At 38.1% G+C, this 22,423-nt stretch overlaps 1 long non-coding RNA gene across 2 annotated transcripts in view; it reads right to left on the reverse strand.

Annotated features, from left to right (window-relative positions):
* Window positions 1–22,423, reverse strand: part of LOC105667629 (beta-1,4-glucuronyltransferase 1) — a 49,633-nt gene that overhangs the window by 10,043 nt on the left and 17,167 nt on the right. The window contains exon 1 of one of the 2 annotated variants that reach the window (XR_010891137.1): window positions 9,539–9,992. The exons of the other annotated variant lie outside the window; for it this stretch is intronic. This is a non-coding gene — a long non-coding RNA (beta-1,4-glucuronyltransferase 1). Of the gene's footprint in view, window positions 1–9,538; window positions 9,993–22,423 lie in introns of those variants that run through there. 2 annotated transcript variants of the gene reach the window in all.

Genomic DNA, 22,423 nt, shown 5'->3' on the forward strand with positions numbered 1-22,423 from the left:
ACCGTAGCGCGTCATCGGCCTCTCCGTCGTCAATCTTGCGGCAACTTCTCCGCATACATTATTCTCTTTTTCCTTTTTTCCTCAACACTGAACTCTCGTATCTTCCACCGGTATTTCGACGACTCTTACGCGATAACACATTTTTTTTTATCGTATCTCTTTTAATCGTGGTTTCTTCACTGAATTTTTTCCTCTCAAGAAATATTTTAAGGCGCTTAATCTTAACTCTTAACGCAATTTCAATCGGAAACTTATAAGAAAAAAAAACGTGTAACGTTGAAAAGCAAGTTGTCGAGATAAATTGACCCCAAGTTAGGCAAAGAAACTTCGATTAAAAAATAATACCGTAGAACTGGGTCACCGTCTATAAAACAAGCCGAACGTTTTCTAAATGAAAACGGAGCGAAACAGGCTTTAAGGGCGCTTTGCAAAGAAAACATCATAACGGCGTTTTGTGCTATAAGAATAATTTACGGCATGCAATGTTCAACCATTATACAACAATAAGCACATGTTTCAATTTTAAAGTCAAAATTATCGGTAATATTAGGAGATACTGCGAGATGTGATAAGCGTGCGATCATTTGCTTGCTAATCTGTTCGTTTACAAAATTTACGGCTTAAGAAAGATATACTGAAACTCGTAATAAATTACTCTTAAGTGCTTTATGTTTACAATTATGTCGCATTATTAGCGCAACTCCAAATATTAACATAATTATCTTGGATAAAAAGAGCGTAAAGATAGCACAAACGCAAATTGATATTTGATGCACTTCGACGACACGTGGAAGCCCTATTAACGATACAAAAATATGCAACGGAACGCAGCGATGTTGGATGACGTCAAAATTTCGCGAAATTATGAAATTCTGCAAATATTTGATGTAAAGCGTTGAGCAAACACGATAAGACGATAAGACGATATTATTAATCACAAATGATAGATGTCGATATTATTGACGCAATATTACGGTTATTAGAACGTGTAACTTCTAGAACGGTAATTTTAGGTCACTGATACTACGCAAATATTTGATTAAATAAGGAATACGATATGTTAAAAAAAAAAAAAAACAGTTTCCGGACTCGAGCAGAAGTGATTTCTAATGTAAACCCATCGACGGCTCGGCGATGTCTAATTTCACGTAATTAATACATGTATCCGCTAATGAGCGACGCAAACCGCGTCAAATCGTTAGCGGAGAATCGCGAAAAAACAGCTGAACGCACGTGTCGCGCGAAGGACACCGCAGGAATCGCAGAAGAAGAGCACAATCAGGCACCGTGGAAGTATTTTTCATTTGAGGGGGTAAAATTTATAAAGGGGATACATAATACATTTATAATATGTATATGTATATGTATATAATTCCATTCAAACACCATATAATAGACCACTCAGTAGGTAGTACAAATTTGCGAAAAATATGCACAGATTTTTTGCTCTAATTAATGCGCTTAATTTTCTTCGTTATATAGTGTACTTCAATTGAACGAGTAAATAGTAAAAAAAAAAGGAAAAAGAAAGAAAAAAAGAAAAGAAAAGAAAAATAACTCATTTTTCTACCTTTGATGTAAATATTTGATGCTCAATATTTTCATGAAATACCTGAAGAAAACAGAAAAATTTCAGGGGGGGCGTCGTAGCCCGCCGGTTCCGCGGCGCCTGAACACAATACGCCGGCTGTCGCATTAATTTCGAAGGAGAGGCCCGTAAGGACGAAGGGGGCAAAGGCCGTCATCGAAGCGACGGTTTTTAATTATCGACTTTCCTCAAAGACCCGGTCATCCGTTTACTATCGATCGCTCGGGAAACTCATCAACGGCCGAGCGTGGGAGCTCTTTGATCGTGGGAACGCAAACAGTGCCACTGTATTTTTAAAGCGCGAACTTCCGCCCATCGTGCATTTCGCCAGTTAAAGCGTACTTCGCGTTTTCGCGAAAAGTTCTCAAAACGGATCGCTACTATTCGGCAGAAATTTCGCTGAATCCTTCAACGCGGCGCGGAATAGTAGCCGCAAAATTATTTTTATTCCAACAAGTACAACTTTGTGCAAATATTGACAGCCGCGTATTTTACTTCGTACTTATTTATCAGATCACGTGATGCAGAAACGATATAGCGAGAGATTGTTATTTTTAATATTACACATAAATATATCGTACGTGACTTCAGAATTAAATTATTCAAAAATAACCCACTTTGTACGATTCATAATTTCACTGTAACATTCGAGATAGAATTCTATTTATAATTTTACGAGTTGTGTAATACAGGAAAAAGCTGGGAAAATTCAAAATACACGCATGTACAAAATGCATATCGATGATACGAACGTGTGTGTATCTTCGATATAGAGTTTTATCTCGAATTCTGTCGCAAATTATAGATTATCTGAAGCGAGTTTAAAATAATAAAACAAGTAAATAACTCAATTACTCCATATTGCAAACGGCACACATATACGAGATGCAATATTTTTCGTGCAATTTTCTCGTGCATACAGATGGATGTCAATAATCGATCGATATTGAAAGCGGCAAAAAAGGATAATCATATTGCTCTGCAAGCGAATTCGCCGACCCACACACGCGATCCAATAACGCTATCTGTGCTATCGATCCGCGATCACCGGGACACCGCGATCCTGAAAACCCACGCACATCCGGTTGCTCTTTCCGTCTCTCCAGGAAGTAGGCGTGGGTGACCGAAATTGATAGCAGCTCGATATCGAAATAGTTTGTGCTTGTTAATTATCGCCTTATGTTTCATTCGCACGCGCGACGTCCGAAAAAAGCAAAATTTTTATCAAAATCATATCGTGATTATGGATTTGCCGCTGCGCGATCTTTATTATTTAAAAATTCCATTTTTTTAAATAAAAAAAGTTAGAAATTTATGAATTGTAATTACGTCATTATAAAATACATCAAACATTTTTAATTATAATTTCATGTTTTATAAAAACCTCCTCAGCTTGAAAATGTCATAACTACAGCGACAAAATTATATAATTAATACCTTTTTTAAAGCAGTTTATTCTTGCGCGATATAATTTGCAAAAAGTTTGCTAATGATATTTCAGCGTCTCAAGGAATTATCGCATCTTTCCGCTTTGATGCGAAACAATGTCGCATCAAGTTTAAGAAGATATCAAAAGCTGCAATTAAAGATAATAATTATTTAGTATCTCACCGTGCAAACATTTCGCGATTATGCTTCAAGCTGAAAAATATTTAACGATTCTGTGCGACGAGCGAAGTCGTCGTTAAACGCTCGCCTGGCGTTGTCGCTATGGCACCAAAGCTTACCGGCGTTGCATAAATGGCGAGCTTAAAGGGGGGTTAAAACGGTAACGCTTTGCGAAAAAGTGAGTTCACAGACGAGCCTTTCATCAACCGTGAATCAGCCGTATGTCCCTTGGGTTGCGCATTTATTTATCCGCGCAGTAATGTGTACATCATCATGTGAAATTGCTGTTAATTTATTTTCAACTATTAGCAAGTTATATACAGTGAATCACACAACTGCGATCTTCGTGATAGACGTTAGACATAAAAACATCATCATCACGCTGCGCGTCGCGTGGCTATTTAATTTACGGCGCGTAGGATCGTAACGTGATATGTTCTCTAAAAATAGAAATAAAATAAAATACAAACGCCGCTATAAAATTGTACTTTTTATCCTTTAGGTATTCATTATTGTGCTGTGAAATTTTAACGGCTATAGTGTAAATTATCAGAGAGACCTAATTACAACGTGACATTAAAATTAAATGGAAAGAGATAAGAAATAAAATTCTATTTTTTTCGATTAATTTTAATAGCATTCACGGCTGGGGAGAGAAATGAATATATATATTCCTGTATCGCTCAGACTAGGAGCGCAAATTTTGCATGAAAAAAAGAATTCGATTTAGCTGTCACGACGGTGAATCAATTTTCCTTCATCGTTCACCGGAAATTTGCGTAATATGACACCGGACGGACGTGTACATGCGAGATCTCTCAATCCGCCGATTTTATTAGCACATATTTTTCGGACAGCGCGCGCTCGATCGATCCAATCGTTCGAGCGGCGCGCAAGCAACAAACCCATAAAAGTGAATCGCTGCGGCGGAGAACGTCAATGGGAATAGAGTGAAATAAATATTTCCTGGCACAAAAACTCCGAAGAATAAGAGTAAATATATATCGTTAGCGTTAGCTTTCAAGTCACGTCAAAACTTCCGTGCGTGAAAAAGAAATTATAGAAGTTATACGAAGAAGAGCGAAGTTACTGAAGTTATAGTGCAAAGTTATAGAAAATGAGTCGAAATTAATATCGATCGCCAAGTTAGAATAAGCAAACTCATGCTTGTATCTTTCCGCTAAGAGAATTATATTACGTCACTCGAAGCTTCCAAGTGGAATTGAAAGGAATTATCATGCTTCCATTAAGAATATTTTCCGCACGATCCAGTGTCACTTTCAACCCGCTTCGTCGCGGATGAGAGCGCGAAATTGCACGTCGCCGCGCGTTTGTTCGATACCATCAATGACCCCCCGATGAATCATGCGTATCAACGGTCGCATCGATAATATTTCTACCCTCGGCTGTGCTTATTGACGAACGCCTGGCACCGGGTTCGTCGACCGGGCGCGCGGTCCCTTACTCTGCATCGGGAAATCGCGCTCGCCGGTGAAATCGCGCAATCGACAGGGAAGATGACGACGCCACGAATATCCCAGACCACTTTACAATGCGACGTCGCGTTTACCGCTAAACGATCGCACGCTCCGATAAACTCCGCCCGTTTTATCCCGGAGCCAAACCCGCATTCGTTTCCCATAAATCCCCGCCGCTTAATTATAGCCGCGTTTGATTAATCGTTCGTTGATTTTTCGAGCGACGATTCAATTTAATTTAACGTATATTCCAATGAGATTACACTCTGGCTGATTGGGAGCGATTTTGCTTTCAGAGTTTTGCGAATCGGTCGCGATAATCTCCGCTCGCTTGTATAATAAGTGCATAAATCTTGACGCGCTTGCATCATAATGAATATGATAATGCGTGAATCATGCGCATTCATACAGCGGCTGTTCACCGGGAATACACGTGCTTTCTCGGACGCGCATCTCTCTATTCGCGCGAGGAGAAGATGACATCACGTCGCGCGCGCGACAGAAACGAGCGTCTTCACTTACGCGCGACAGCTCGGCTAAATTATTTATTGTCATGTAGCTCCGCTACTGTGCACGCGACATGCACGTCGATCGATACGACGGCGACGGCGATCGAGAAAGCTGAATGGACTTTCCGGCAAGAAGTTTTCGCGTACGCTACGTCGATGCTAAAACTTTCCGACCGGAAAACGTCCAGGAAACATTGAATAACACGGCAATTAGTGGCAGCCCCAATTAAAAAGTTTAGGCAAGCATAAAATTCCCATTTAAATTTGTTATTTCTACATATTACAATATTCAACAAATATTCAGATTCTCTCGGTAACAGTTTTCAGTTCTGCTGCAACAATTTGTTAATTCAATTCGATATTTCGAAATATTTTCGGAATCTGTTAGAAATTATATTTCAGAGAAATCAATATAGCTTGCAATTAAAGTCGCGATAACCGTGACTTAGAAATTACATTTTAATGAAATTATTAAAATTCCCGTGTATTTAAGTGTATATCTGAATATTCTATTCTTTCCTAATTCCATTTTAATAATATTGTGATATAGCAATGTTTCTGCTGCAACGAGTCGATATTTCGAAATACGTTCAGTTTCAGAAATTGCATTCCGGCATAAATATAGTTTCTAATTAAAGTCATCGACGGTTGCGTGAGGGATGCGACGGCAGTGGTGTTTGCGCAATAACCGGCACTAATTCCTTCGGATATGACCGGATTGTGAGAGCGAACGAGCAAATAGGTCTTCTTCTGCGAGCCGTAATGGCCTTTTACGGGAGGCGGGCTGCCGCGTTTACTTATCGCATCCGACACATAAATTTTCCCGATACGATAAACTCGGGATAAACCGCGCGCTTGATCTCGATGCAGCGTATCTTTCTTTCTCTTGTCAGCTTTTTTGTAACATAACTTTTTTATCCGCCTCTCATCGGCACGAAGGCGCCGAGTGTTTCGTGCATATGCGCGCCGTTGATTGCTTTATAACGGCAAAACAATTTTAATAAAATTACATAGAGTATAATAATTTATACAGCACTGCAAAAAAAAAAAAAACGAAAATAAAAATTTTCATCACATGTTACATCTTGTAATCGAAGCTGATGGAATAAGCAGTTTGATCAGATCGGACAGGCGGAGCAATTTATCTTCTGCACTTTCTATTCCGGAAAAAACCGTGCGAAGGGTTGATCAATAATCGTCAACCGGCGACTGCAAGTCATCTTGAAAATTGCAGCAGCGTTACGGTAATTCGCGTGTGCATCTTTTTTTTTTTTAAATATTTTCTACTGTGCGCGTAAATGCCTCGCAAGGTATGAGAATCATTAATAAAAATGCAATTGTGTGATTAAGAAATAGAAATATTGAATAAATAAATAATACAAAATTCTCAAGTGAATAATGCGAAATCAATTTTATCTGTATATCGCGACTGTTCCGAGATGCGATAAAAATTCCAAGCGTTTCGCGATTGCAAGGTGAGACACTATCATTCCGTCCCGTGCAAAACAAATCATTTTACGGCCAGATGCCGCGCACTGAACGTAGAACGCTCGATATCCTCGAGTAGTTGGATCGAGTTCACGGACAGAAGTCAAAACAGCTCACGAATTGATAGGCCTATTATTAGGCACGATATGCAGCGCGCGTGCATACCGTAAAAGCGATCGACGTTAATGGCTAAACAACGGCAAATTGCGGCACGTACACGCACATTCTCACGTACCGATCTGTGTAATCTGCATCAGCGATTTGTTGTTACGAGTGGCAAGGCTTCAGCATTCGCGAACGCTTGATCGCGAGAATTCTCGTGATCTCCAGATATCGAGATCAATCCACCTTCGTGCCCGTAATAAGGCTCTTCGAGAATCGTATCGCGTATTGTATTAGTGCGAGCTTTCCGTGCTTTTGATCGTTAATTCAACAGGGTCGTCATTCTCTCTCTCTCTCTGGAGACAGTGAAGGACCTCGAGGGAAGTTTTCTCTCAACGGCTAAAATCAGGAAATCCCGGGAGGAAAATTGAGAAATTTATAAATATCGGTATGTCTTATTATTCTTTTCATGAGCCGTGATACTGAAAAGTTCCTCGAATTTAAATCAGTATCGCTGTTACAAGTAAAAAACAAATTATATCTGTTTTTTATGTTGCAAATTTCAATATCTCGGCAAGCTTAACCCGGTAATAATCGCGTGGCTTTTTTTTGCATAGAAGGGCGCAATGTTTTTAGACCTCATTTAAAAATCGCTTGCATATTATAGATTGCTTTTGCGCTCCGTTCACATTCGAGGACATTACAAATGTAGATTTTTTAATTATTTTCTTCGCGAAAAAAGAAACAACCAAAAATGCATTAAAGAAACTAAATAAATACATTAAGCTTAAATACATTAAGCCGTTTATTATTACAGTAATTACTGGTTAAAAAAAAATTCCACGCAATCGTTGTCGGATTAAAATTAAGTGCATCGCTGTATTATCGAAAAGTTAAGAACAAATGCAAAAAAGTGAAAAAAGTTCTATAATATTTTACAAAATGAAAGACAACCCTAATTTAAATAATTCGAGACGCTACAGCCTCGAAAAATGATCGTCAGTCAATTTGTCATCGCGCAAATTCATTAACGGCATAAACGCTTCACATAAGATAATAACTACCGTCTATATCTCACGTGTAAGCGCAGTAGGTACTATATTTAGGAGTCAGCTTTGTGCCGACTTCTCAAGGTAATCCGGTTTTCCGCCTTTTGATCTAATATAATAATCCGATCTTTTTATGACGCACGTTCGATTGCACTTTCCGGCTTCTGGAATTGCGCTCACCGATCGCGGAAAAAACAATACCCTCCACCTTCATATTTCTTATTCGCACTTGTCTCACCTTCGAGAAACTAACGGAGCTCGTTTTCTTTTTTCACTAGCGCGCTTGATAAACGCGAAACGAGCTGTTGATAACATTTTACACGTATTAATAAAGGAAAGATTTAACAAAATTAATATATAATAAATATAATATAATGAGAATTTCATACATAATATATAAGTGTAATAAGACGCAAAAACAACTTCATATCGCAAATGTAAATCGTTACAAATTGTAAGACTTTTAGTTTTTCCTTCACGATAATTGCTCATATTACATACGATAATTTGCATGTTTATTACAAAGTTGAATATCATCCTTCTTTAAAAATTTAATCGTTACAACGGTATCACCTGACCGCAGAAATTACCTCTGATTACAAAAAAAAGATAGATAAATCTTCAATTTTTGCTGTTTTATTCGCAGCGGTGAATTGCGCGATCGATCGGAACGGAGCGAAAACCGAACCGTCGTTTCCAAGCGACACGCATAGATCAGCGTTGAGCAGCAGAGCACTATTGTTAATTAGATGTACAACCTCTGCAACCGTCGTCTCGTTTTCTATTTCAAAATTATAGCGATAAATCACTGCGTGATATGCACGTGCGCGTGTGCACACGTCTACGGCGTATATAGTGCACACGCGAATTTACTTCGCGCTAATTATGACGATCTTTAGACTTCGCCGTTGTCAAGAAGCGGTGGAGGTCGGTAACGAGGAACGCAATAACCACAATGAGCTATTGTGCGCGATCGCGTAAACGCAACGTCCCGTGTCGCAGTTACGTCCCTTTTAATTAAAAAAAATCTAGGGCGCGCGATACTTAACGCTCCCCTACTTAATCACGAAATTGACGAGACGTGTCACGCACTCATTTATACCAGGCGCACCTTTATTTGCGCCGTACGACATTAGTCGGGTAAAAATAGACGGGGAAAAACCGATTTCTGTAAATAATCGTCGGGAAAATTATTTATTTGAATGCGGAACAGCGGTTTGGAGAAAGGACTCAAATTCTTTTATACAATTTTAAAGTGATATCCATTTATATAATTAATTTATACAGTTTTATACTGTAATGATAAAAATAAATAAAAAAGCACAATTAGCAGCCGCTTTATTATTAAAATAAAATTAACATTGTTAAAAAATAGTGATATAAGTGCATGGCACAATAATAGAATGCTGAACATTAATTATTTAAAGTGCACATTACGAAATCTGCAGTCACATTTTAAATAATTAGAACACACACACTTCAGCTTCTTATAATATTATACAAAAAATTTTCCTTAAATTGCTGTTCCAATTTCATCACGCAATTTTGTCGCGTGATAAAGAAAATATGTTATCTGGACGTCATAAACGATTAAACTAAAATTTATTGCCAGTATAAAAGATTTGATATGAAATATAAAATATCAATTTTTCCGTGTTTTTAGCAAATACACAGTTTCCACTACACGTATCTATTTTTCCTGAAAAAAGAAGATACCTCTTGGGATTTGCCGTCCGTCTCTTCTTTATGAAATCTTTTCCTCCGAAATGTTAAACCCGGTTCGAGATTTTCGCGGGATCTCGGCACAACCGGCCTCGCGGAAGTTCACGTACTCGCTCGCGGAGGAAAGTCACGTACACTTAATGTCGCGGCTGGAAACCGGTTGGGCAGAAAGTCTGCCGCGACAACCTTGAGTCGCGGACGCACTACCGTCGTCGCCGCTGTCGTCGTCCTCGTGGCCGAGCCGAGGCGTTTTCCCCGCGGCGGGGAAGTCGCGCGAATTCTAATGCCGCAATGTGCAAGTTCACGGTTTCTCGATCCGCCACGCTGCGCACTCGTCCGCTCGATTTCTCTCGATGCAGGGCGTTTTCTCAACAACCGCAATATTGATTGTCACTATCACGCAGTGATAGCGACCTTATGTATCATTGATATCTCCGCCGTTGATATTTACACATATATGTGCAAGTATATGTAACTCGTAAATATTTGACATTCCTTTACGAGCGAACGCCAGATATTGCACCATAATATTTCAATAAATATTTAATATTGTATGTTGCTCAACAATACTTAATTGTATTTATTCATGTTGAATACTTTAATGTAAATCAATTATATTTTCCTCGGTTTTCTACAATTTCGACATAAAATTCTTCCGCGCGTCTTTTAATTGCTAAATTATTTTATATTTCATTAACCTGTTTTATTATTATTTTATAATTAGTGTATAATAATGAAATTTAACATTTACATATGAAGGAATTTTGCATAATTTTATTATATGTATCCCTCTTGTATTTTAGAATAATTTAATGACAATTATTAAAATAACGTGGACTTGTTAATTAGCTTTATACAACTTTGAAATTATTAAACCATTCACGCAGCCCCGAATCTGTGTTAATCCTTTTTCACAAACGAGCGTCAACCAAATATCCTTTCGCGTAGAGAGAAATTTCTACGTCTGACAACTGGCCAATCTCGTCTCTGTAGATTTAACGTTGAATTCACAGCCTTTGCCTGATAGTGACGTCTCTCGTGTAAGGCCTTTGAGAGACCGGTGCTTTAAACCATTTCCGCGGTATCCTCATTCGAATAAAGCTACCATCAAAATCGGGATTTCGAAAGGCTCGTCTCGGCTTTGCTTGAAGGCATAAACACTAATGCAACAAACCACTAATCTTGAGAGACATGTTTTTACATTTAGCGTTGAACACGATTCACTAACTGCTGTGATAACTCGCGATGCACTTCAACACTAAATATTATCGTTCGATAAAAAAGCTATTATGCTATTCGTAAAACGCATTAAGTCATTAAGTATGCCTACTCGAAAACTTAAAGATATACATTTCCGTCAGCCATTTTAAACGTGAATGGAACAAAGAAATCGTCTCAAGGCTACAAGCAAATTGGCAGATTTTAACATATTTATCTTCCTATTTGCATGTCCGTTCCTCGTTTTTGCATCTTTTGGCAAACATGCATTTTTTATCAAGCACTACGTGACCATCGATTTCTGAGGATTCTCTTTGAGAATTTTTTATCTGCGCCATATCTACGATATCAGTCTTCCAATAAACGACTTCGCTTGCAGCTGGACGTTATTCCGTGATGGTAGACGTCATTTCGCGAGAGAAACGGAGTCTCCCGCGAGGTTAAACGCTATAACTATAAGAGTCAACTTTACATAAATATTCCGCGCAATTTTCGCCGTCATTCCGGTGAGCGTCGTTCGCTTTCTGAAGCCTTTTCTTCGGCAAGAAGAATGGTTTTCAGTTTGCACGCTGACGAAAGTTTCCTTAGGAAACCGTACAAACGTTGACATAAATTTTCTCAAGAATTTTTCGAACCACGAAATCATTTCTTCGTCCGTTTTTAAATAGATATTGCAGCTAGAAAACATTGAACTCGATTTGTTCGATTCAATGATTGTTGCAAATTTCAATTTAAATTTTTGGCAGCAATATATAAGCATATTTTGCAATTATTCTGCAACGTTTCGAGATATGGCAGATAAATATTCGAGATATGGCAGAGTCTAAATAAGTCACTTTACAACTTGCAAACAGTGAGTGAAGTGAGTGCATGCTCTTGCTTGTGCGCGATTGTGTCTTGACTTATGGAAAATATAATATTTGATTAAAGATTAATATTTATCTAGATTTATCTAGAAGGACATCACTGATAAGAAAGTCATATTAAGTTTCGAACAATTCAATCATTTGGAGCAAATATATACAAATTTTAAAAATTATTTCCAACGCGATAAAATCGTTGTACTATCGTAACTTAAAAAACTTGAATGTTTTTCACATTAAGTATGACATGCGAACAATTTGCGAAAACACACATGCTGAATTTAATTCGACGGAGCAACGCGTATCGCTGAAATTGCAGCGCAATTTCCAACAATAAAAAAAATCGGCGAATTCAATTCCAATTAGCAACGAGCACCACGATAAATGCTGCTGATTTTTGCGGTCGAGAAGCGCCCGGGCTCACCTTAACACGAATTCCTTGTCCTGAATCGCGGCGTAAAATAATATTCCATCGTGGTGCTTTATGAGCAACGTACCGTGAAATTTTCACCGGAAATTAAATTTCCCTCGGTCCTTAGTTAACCGCGCGCATATTTTTTCACCATATTCTTCAACTGATTAACTCGCGCGCCCTGTCGAATTTTTAATTCGTCTCGTAATTCGTGAAACTTTCACACGTTTATTCGAGATTATTATTCCGGCGCTCGGGGAGAGCCTGGAAAAACAGCGTTCCGCTATTTCATCCTCACAATTGACGTTCCCGACAGCAAAAGAGTTAAATGGCAGTTGAACCGTCACGCCTTCGTGGACAGTCACGAACCGATTGATTCGTCGTGAAAACGCGAATTCATAATGACGAGTCGCGATGCGTTCGCAAAGGCACGAAACGGCGAAACAAAACGTCATGCGGGGCGAGAGGGAGGGAGGGAGGAAGGTTCGGTGGGGGTGGGAATTGTTCTTTGTTCTCCTATAATTCGCTCGACCGCAACGGCACTTTTAGCGGCACGATATATTTATGTGGCACGGTAATATGCACATTTTTATGCGACGACTCTCCTCTCTTCCTGGTTTTGTTCGTTTATCGCACAGATAACGAATTCTCGTATACGCCGCGGTAGCAGTGAATTTACGACCCCTCGAATTCCACGGGGGAAAGAGAGAGAGAGAAGGAGATATCTTTTTATTTAGCCGCTCGCGCATCGATTTATACGAGCGTCTCTGTGAATACAAAAGTACGATATTTTTATTTAGATACTCGTGCTGATTTCAACGAATGTCGCTGAATACCAAAGCGCCGGTATTTTTATTCAGATTTTTGCGCTGATTTGAACGAAAGCTTTGACACATAACACTGCGCTGTTGCAACGATGCCCTGCGCTGGCGAATAATTTTTTAATCAAATCTTCCATTTTTAATGCCTGTTATTTAAATTGCAGACATAAAAAATTGCTCTCAATGCTATCTTTGTGTCTTCTTTTTTAATTTAATTATCACTTTTTTATAACGATTCAGATTTTAAAACCTCTAAGACAAATGTTGCAGTGTGCGATCATATCTGAATATTCGACTACAATTAATAAAATAATTATTATTTAACATTTCAAAGTTTAGAAAATAATAGTAAAAAAATCTTTGCGTGTTTTCTATATTTGGACACTGTTTGCACGCACATCCGGTATTTTCTGCAATATGTAAGTGACTGTCGATTGACAACCGCTCTTTTATTTCTGCTGGATTTCATTCGTTATTACGTATAAAAAAAAAGGAGAAAATATTGCTTTGGTAGAAAAAAGTATATCCTCAATAATGGTAATCTCTGCAACACTCGGATATTGAGATGTTTATCTTTTAAAATTTCGCAAAACAGTTTTCTCGCAGGCAAACGACCTACTTGAGCATAAAAAAAATTACATATCACTAATAATGATCACCTTAGTCACTGAATACCACAGTGATTAACGCACAGGCACTCATGAAGAAAAAAATACGTAATTCTTTACTAAAACGACATACTTTTTCTTGCGCAAACTCGTAGTGCCAGTTGTTCAGTCATCTATTAGCATATATATTATTTCTACGAATATCTATTAGATGAAAACATGAACAAAACAGCATAAAATTTATACATTTGCGCTCAAAGCTGCACATGTGTGTTTATTTCGCCAGAACATAAATGTGCTGAAAGCAACTCTAGAACAAATTATCCAACTGCAAAATCTCTGAAGAAAATTCAAGTTACCCAATTTCTGCATATTACGATTGTTAACAGACGATCTCGCAATATTACAGTAAAAAAAGCGCAAGCCAAATTGAGTTTTGAATTAAATGCTTTTACCTGCGACCGGAGAATTGTTTCGCGAAGGTTCGCAGAGCTTTTAAAGTCCGACGCGCCGTAAAATTGACAATTAAATCAGTCGCTTATCGGCGGACAGGCTCCGATTCGTGTCGTTTCCAATTAGTCGCGAATAAATATCACAGGAACGTTCTGTATTATTTTATCGTGGATATCGATTCTGGCGCCATTGCGTCCTTACGATGTGCCCTCTCTCGCTGAGAGGCACTCTGACCGGTCGCTCACCCTTACTCACCTCTGTAATCGCGCTTGTACCATCCCTTGTGAATTAGCACTTGTGTAACTAAAGGAGAAACCGTCGCTCTCAACCCCCCCCCCTCCCCCCTGGATTACTCCCTTCTTCCGGACGCGTCGGAGATCTTGGAGAACAGATTTCGAGATGTTCTTCAAATATCTTACACGACCCCATTACAAAATTTTGTAACTGCATCGGTAAATTAATTTTAAAGCCTGCGATAAAAACATTAGACACAGCTTTATGCAAAAATTGTAATATTTCAATTTATGGTGTAATATAATTTTTGGATTAACTAACCACATGTAAGTTTTCAGCTTGCAGGTCAAATTAATTTCTAAAGTTGCTTTATTGTAGAGTAAGAAATTAGTGTACAAATGCAAAGTTGAAATTGGTAGGTGAAAATTCTCACATGTAAATTTGCAGCTTGTTAATGAAATTTATTTCTACTTTTGTAACAAAGCAAATTGCACAAGTAAAAACATGTACACAAAGTTGCAGATCTACTTATGCAATCCACTTCGTTGCAACTTTAGAAATTAATTTTACCTGCAAGCTGAAAACTTACATGTGGTTAGTTAATCCAAAAATTATATTACACCATAAATTGAAATATTACAATTTTTGCATAAAGCTGTGTCTAATGTTTTTATCGTAGGCTTTCAAATTAATTTACCGATAAATTTACCGATAAATAAAATAATTTATTAGATTACGTAAAACGTAAATTTAAAATTAAATAAAAATGCAATCAATAGACAAAATAATATGTGTATCTTAAATAAGAGAATATTCGAATAATCTGTGAGCTTCATTTTTTGTAGCATCGTTTTGGCATACTTTTTGTCAATGTGTTTTTACAATGATCAATGTATCCTATAATTTTGTTTTCTCATATATCATATTTTTAGCAAAATAAAATTTTCTGTAACTTTTTTCTCATATAATTTTCCCCGCACAACGTTTCGTAACTTTGCAATTTAGTATCTTTTTTTGAAATGTCATAAAGAAAAGAATATAGATTTTTTACTCGATATTCTAATCTTCAAAAATACAATAGATAGATCGATCGAGAAGTTCGATTTTCACAAAGTGCTCGCAAAGCACTCGTCTCGAGCGCCATCGAGCACTTTCACGTCTCATCGGCGGTCTCTTCTTTGGCCTCCGAGGGGCTTATCCATTTTCACGCCACTCAATCGCGATCCCGGGATAACATACGATCACATGAACTTTCGGACTTTCTCGACACCCAATTCAATAACATGTATATTTACGACGCGCATACAAAATGATTTCTTATTCGCGTGTGCAAAATTTCCAAATAAAAATTATTTTAAATTCAAAATTCAGAAGATATAAATCTTAAATTTCTGAAAATATATTATACGCTCTTTTTTCCTAAAAAAAAAACTATTAACACAATTGGTTAATTGATTTTTCTTAGCAATTAAATGCCTGTAAAATATTCAGGTGACATTTTTAAAAACATTATTTAACTTTTTCAATTTCTCTACATCCTTTATTTTATCGTACACTCAACAAATACGCTATCTCCGTTCTAGTTACGCAAGATATCTTCTTCAAGAGAACGACATTTCCTCAAGACTCTGAGACATGGTGGTTGCTCCGATTTTACTTTCGACTACTGACACCGACGAAAGCTGCTCGAACTTTCACGACAGGATCGTACGCGAGCGGCGTGCTAATATTAGAAAGGTCCATGCCAAACCTTCAGCTAAATATGCTTGTTTGAATCTAAACTCGATTGAGACACACTTACATATAGATTAAGCAAACTGAAATTGAAAGATATAAATGCGAAACTCGCATGTCCTAATTTTCTTATAAAGTTAATCGTACAGCTTTATTTAGCGTCGTGTACCATCTTCTGCTAAAAGTGTATAGCAAAACTACATATATTCAACATATTTCTAAATATGTGAAATAAATAAAATTTAAGGTAACTCATAAATCTTTGCGTATGTAAAAGTTTTGTGACAAATCTTAAAAAATAAATTATGTAAATGTATACTATCATCGAAAGTTAGATAAGATAGATAAAATTCCAACAAAAAATCTACAAAATTCCTAGATTTCTTTTTCTAAGTGTTCTAAGTCTTTTTCTAAGTGTCTCTGAAATAGTAAATATAGATAAAATTTTATCAAAATCGATAAAATTTCTATACGCTGTTCTTCTGTTCTTCTCAGGTACGCATATTAATATAACATAATATTTTCAGTTACTTTCAGTTACTTTTTCAAAAACAATAGAATTTTGGTTGAAGACTTAGCTTATAAGATATTAAAGGACATTAAACATTGGAAGGCTGCGAAAAAGACGAGACAGCCGCGCTTTCCATTGCGGTGAAAATGAGATACGGTGAAAATGCAGATAAAGTTTAAAGATCTTTAAATGTAATTAAGTATTTAAAATTGTGTGTCTGCGAACACGGCTGATGAATAATAGCCGGACATAATCATGGCTTTTCCACATCGTATATCGAAATATTATTTCCATCTTCCATCATTCTCGTGGAAGCATTACGATATTATAAGAAGGTTGCGGTTATATTGAAGCGTCCGATCGGTTAATTAAGATGGATTATCCGATGGAGAGACAACCAAATGATCGAGCGTAAAAACCGCGAAGTCATTAGTTGCAAGTAATGACGCAACGACATCAACCTCGATCATCCTTCATCGATCCTGGCGTAATCCTTGCGTCACCCTCGCATTCCTCAAAATAACGAATTTATTTATAGAGGATGATTTAGCTCTCCCAAGTTTTTCTATAATTAAATAATTAAACGGTCATAATCTAATCATAGAAAAATCTGACAGGTCCAAATTATCGTTTAGAATTAAACTTATTATTTAAAGGAGAATTTCTAAGAATGACGCAAGGAATTGCGCCAGATTTGATCGAGGAAAGTTGGAAACTACTGAATGATCTTATTTCTAGACTCTCAACATTCTAAAAGAAGAGGTTTTAGACCAATAGAGAGTTCCTCAAAGAAGAGAATTATATATCCGAAATCTAATTTCCTTATTCCTTGTCTGCCTTTCGAAATCCGATCAATCAGATTTCCTACACGCGTGTATCTACGTTCTCTTTGCGAAAGATAACGAGATCGTCCCTGAGAAGAGTTGACCGATTATCGCCATCATTATGCGTGTTGCCACTTCCAATCGGAAGGCCGGCAGCTGGAGCTTTCACCTCACTTACGATCGCCTTCGTCATGAGCGCTCTCACCAAGGTCGTTTTAAGGATGTCGCGCGACCTCTGCGTCATCCTCGTAACTGGAATATGCAGTTTGTGCGCACTTAAGTGCACTTTGGTTAGATAAGGCAAATAAATATTTAAGCTACGCGGCTATGGCGGTATGTGCAGTTCTATTTCGCCGCCATATACATTCCTTCTTATCGATGAAACACAAGTATTCCACGGACAAATATTTAATAAACATTTACAATTCTCGAATACTAACACGTGTAAAGCTGACGCTGAGTGTTTTCAAAAGCGCATCGTAACATCAAAACAGACGTGTCGCGATAATTTAATTTTAACGTCGTTAAAAAATATGGGAAGAAAAACATATTTTATACAACGTTCGAAAAGAATTTCAATATTGCACAATTCTATTTTTATATAACATTCTCGCGAACCTTTAAAATTTTCAGTCCAACGCAAATAAGTTGGCCGGAGAGCCATGTATTTTGCAGGCGTCCGTGTTGGTCCTGCATAAATTTAAAATTGGCGCAAGGAAGCCGATCGATCCGCGACGGTTTTCGGGAGCGAACTGTTATGATTATCGCGACCATCGACTTGCTGCATCGACTTGGGTGCAGATGTTAAGGCTTATCGATCGCTGACTGCTAGTTGCATACTCGGGAGACCTGACCCGGACTATCGTCGGCCGCGAGGTTCGGCACGCGGCAGCCTCGTTAATCGACATCTCGTTATCACGCCGTTAAGCACCTTTACTGCGCGATCCTTTTAAGACTCGCGGCTCGCTGCATTCGGCCGGCTTTTAAACGCTTTCACTTTTTTTACAGGCAGCAGCACTCGAAATCCTAAAAGCAATCTAACCCCAACCAGCTTGCAATAACGAGGGAGAGTCACAAAGAGTAAAGGGACTTTTCAAAAGGACTTAATTCATCAAATGTTCCTTTACTTTCTGACTTACCCTCGCGGGATCAGGCCCGCCATTGTGCCGGAATAAATCCACAGACTTATTCTGAATCCCGAATAATATAATATTTTCGACACAATAAAATATAACCTTAAATTACATTTTTGAAATTAGTATTCGTGCTCATCTATGCTCATATTTTATTCATCGCGTCTATTAGCGCGGCAGCGAGCGCGTGCGTTATTTGCACTTGAAAGAAGCATTTATCGGGCACTTTGTCGAGATAGAAAGAGAGGGGGGGGGGGCGATCCGCGAGTCGATAGCAGCGTAGCGACGATCGTTTAAAACCATCGTCGCGTATGCTGCGCACGACAGCCGTCGAGTGGTAAAGAGTTAATTAGGAGTCTGCAATTCACGTCCACGATCAGTCATTACGCGAGTCAACGCTCTCGTCCTCGTTCCATTTCGACCCCGGCACTGCGATCCGACTGTTTGCAGCACGCGACGACACGCCTGCAGAAAACAGACAGGGAGGGAGGGAGGGAGGCCGGATGATGATGCACACGTTGCACCATTCTGCGTTTTCAACATGTTCGAAATATCTTATCGCAGAAATCGCGATCGAACACAATTAGAGACGTGAAAATTCCTACGTGTGATGTTACAGTTGCGTGTCTCTCAGGAGAGAGATATCAATGCAATGTAATATGAATGCACGCTATAATCATCATAGCATGATATTAACATTTTCTTTTAATTACGATAGGCATGATAATTCATACTACGCGGCGATAATTTATAACAGTTATTATATGAAATTACACGCAGCATAATGAAATATTGTGCGTTACTAATTGACAAGAGATGAAACAAAATAGAAAATAATTTCACATTCATATACTTAATTAATATCCTGTTGTAAAAAATTTTACATCGTTATCATCTTTCGTCCATTTTAATCTCTCGCGGGGAAAAAATGCGCTAATTTGCAGCCTGCCGCGAGTTTTTCGCATTCAGCGAAAAACGTCATCGTTAGAGCAACGCGCGTTGTCGAAGATAATATCAGTTTATATTATTAATTTACTTTTTATCATTGTTATATCTCGTTAATTTTATTCTTGGAGGAGAAAAAGCGCTAATTCGCTGAGAATATTCGCATTCGGCAGATCGTTGAAACAACAACGAGCAGCAGAACAGTTTTGCACGTACACGAATCCGATCGCCAAATTGTCTGTTCTGTTTTTCCCGCGGAAGAATCGATTCGGTGCAACGTTTGTTTGGACGGTGGCCAGCAACGACTGAAAACACAATTAAATTTCGGACGCGTGATTCCATTGCCTGGAATAAGGGCGAAGCCGACTAGCGTTGGAGCAACCGATCGATTTCCTGCTTTGCGACTGCCACCGGTCGCCCTTTCTTAGCGTCGACCGAGTGTTGTACGTGAACTCTGTCTGTATGCGTGTTTGTGTGTGTGCGTGCGTGTGTTTGTGTGTGTGTGTGAGGCTAGCACACGCCCCAGCTCGTTTAACAAACCTCATTTCTTCTGAAAAGACAACCTTTATAAATACGTGTATTTTAATTCACTCGTATTCGCGTCTTTCCTCGAAGAAAAATGCGCGCTACATTCCAGTGTGTTCGCTAAATCTTGAAAAAATTTCTCTAAGAATTCCATTTCTCCAGCATTTTCGATCAATTTCCAGACAGAAATAAAGCATTTTTAATATGCACTTAAAAAAAAATAGAGAGAGAAAAGAGCCGCAGAAGTTAATAATATTAAATTTGAAAAAATATTGAAAGGAATCATAGGAGCAAATCAACCGATCAAAGCCTCGAAGACATATTTTCAACGAAAATCCTCCGGACACCGTTAAAATCCCTTGATTTCTTCAGGCGGAAAAAAATTCGCTGATAATGCCAGATTTCCCAGGTTTTTTTCCGATAGTAGACAGCGTTTGCGAAAACTGATTTTTCCGGTCTTTTTTTATCTCTACAAAAACCAGACGTGTAAATTGATAAATCGCATCTCGTTTTGATCGCGCGCTCCGGATTTGTTTTCCCGCCGCGGCTCGCCTCCGCGTTATTCAAAGGACATCGAGAGGAAGCGCCCGGTGGCTTCGTGTTTAACACGCGCAGTCGCATGTAAACCGATGGAAAATTAAAAACGGAAATGATTAACTGTCCAGGGACGCGACTCACGTTCCACATAATAAAAAAAAAAAAAAAAAAAAAACATCGTCGCTTTTAGCGCGACAGCGTGTGCGCGGAAGCGACGGTGCACTTTGCCGCAGTACGAGACGCGACGAATAAATAACGATGTAATATTGTGATACCGCCCGCAATACGCGAAGGCCGGGACGACAATATGATTGTATAATATTGTGCGTGTGTAAACAGTAATAAAGCGCAGTGACCGCGTCGCAATATAAATGGAAAAAAGCCGCAAATTGATAAAAATTGATATAACGGCGGCCAAGCGGAAAATAAATTATTCTAAATCACATATTTCTGATCGCGAAGATTGCATTTAACATCTGTATCAGGTATCAAAGCTTAATTATCCGTCAATTAGCAGAGTCACCTGTCAGTTTAATGGCACGTTACATATTACAAGAGCATTTTACATAATACTCGTTTTAATTTCCGGTCAACGCTTCATTCAAATCATTAAAGCAGAGATATGAATCTCAAGTTTTAAAAAATTCAGTAGCCTCTGACAGCCGAACGACACAGATGCTCCGAGCAATGCCCTCGTGTATATTACTGTGTTCTAACGAAGAGCACCGTCTAATATGGAACAGTCGAAGTAGGGGAAGTGGAGAATAATTGTTTGATCAATGACTTGAGCATCTAATCGTAGGTTAAACAGTAATTTATCGGTCGTATAGGCTCCACTTCAAATAACGCGTTGTAGCCCGGTAATTACACGCCTCATTGAGTGTCAATACGATTCACAGATGCGCCGAACATGATAACAGTAATCGCGATAACAGGGCAAACGATTGCCGTAAGAGATTATGTGTTTATATCAAATATTCGCGTATCGCGATTTTTTTATGAATCAAGTGTCACTGAATGTGCGTTGAATGTGTTTGATAAGGAGATTAATGACTGATGCATTCGGAGATCTTCAAAGATATTCCGATGATCGACTGTCCAATTAAAGACTGTTGAAATACGGAGATTGCATCAAAATTAAAAATAAAAGTATAGAAATATACGTTGCAGTTTTTGTGTCTTAATATCTGTAAACAAAACAAGAAAAAGTATCTGTCAGCGACACGGACATTAACGTTAATTTCAGATATTGTCGTCAATTTTAACCTTTAACTGCATTAAAAGATCTAAATGAGATTAAAGTTCGTTCCATGTATATTTTATTAAGTCTTATATTCGTCCTTTTTTTCGCGCATTAAAATAAAATAGTAAAATCCGGAAATGTGCCAAGATAAAATGAATTTTTCGAAATATCGATCATATCCTAAAAAATTGTCTCAATGAAAAAGTATGCGATTAAAAAGTTTGCGAAATTAAAGCTCAAGTTGTGATGCTTCTAAAGCAAAGGAGTTCGCTATTCGTACGAAGTTTCCTATCCTCAATATTAAACTTGTTGACGAGCCAAGTCTCGAGTGAAATTTCGGAAGTTTCGAAATTTAAGTTTCTGTTAAAATCAAGTCTACTTACAATTAGTAGGACAACAAAGTTTCCTTTATCCATTTACATCTTTAATCACATCCTAATTCACAAAGGTCCCTCTGCATGAAATGTAAAACATCTCCGTAATTAGAATTATCCAGGAAATGCACGCCGAGGAATGGTCGACTACGAATTCATCTAAGAATCTAGATTCCCTCTTAAAACATTTAAGTGCTCTTATCATAATTAAATCTACATCCATCCGAGAGTCTCTAGTTTCTTCTTTATCTCTGTGTGAAATATTTAAAAAGCAAGGAACATGCCTGAGATATCTCGCAGGAAACTTGTGTGTAAGACAAAATTAAAATACGGAATGAGAAAAAAGCAAATACAATCGACACACCGTGTAAAAAAAAATCTACAATTTTGTTTATGACTTTACTTCAACTCGGAATGTTCTAAGCGCCTTTTTAACCACTTAGC

The sequence above is a fragment of the Linepithema humile genome, chromosome 7, assembly GCF_040581485.1.
Source record: "Linepithema humile isolate Giens D197 chromosome 7, Lhum_UNIL_v1.0, whole genome shotgun sequence".
NCBI lineage: Eukaryota > Metazoa > Arthropoda > Insecta > Hymenoptera > Formicidae > Linepithema > Linepithema humile.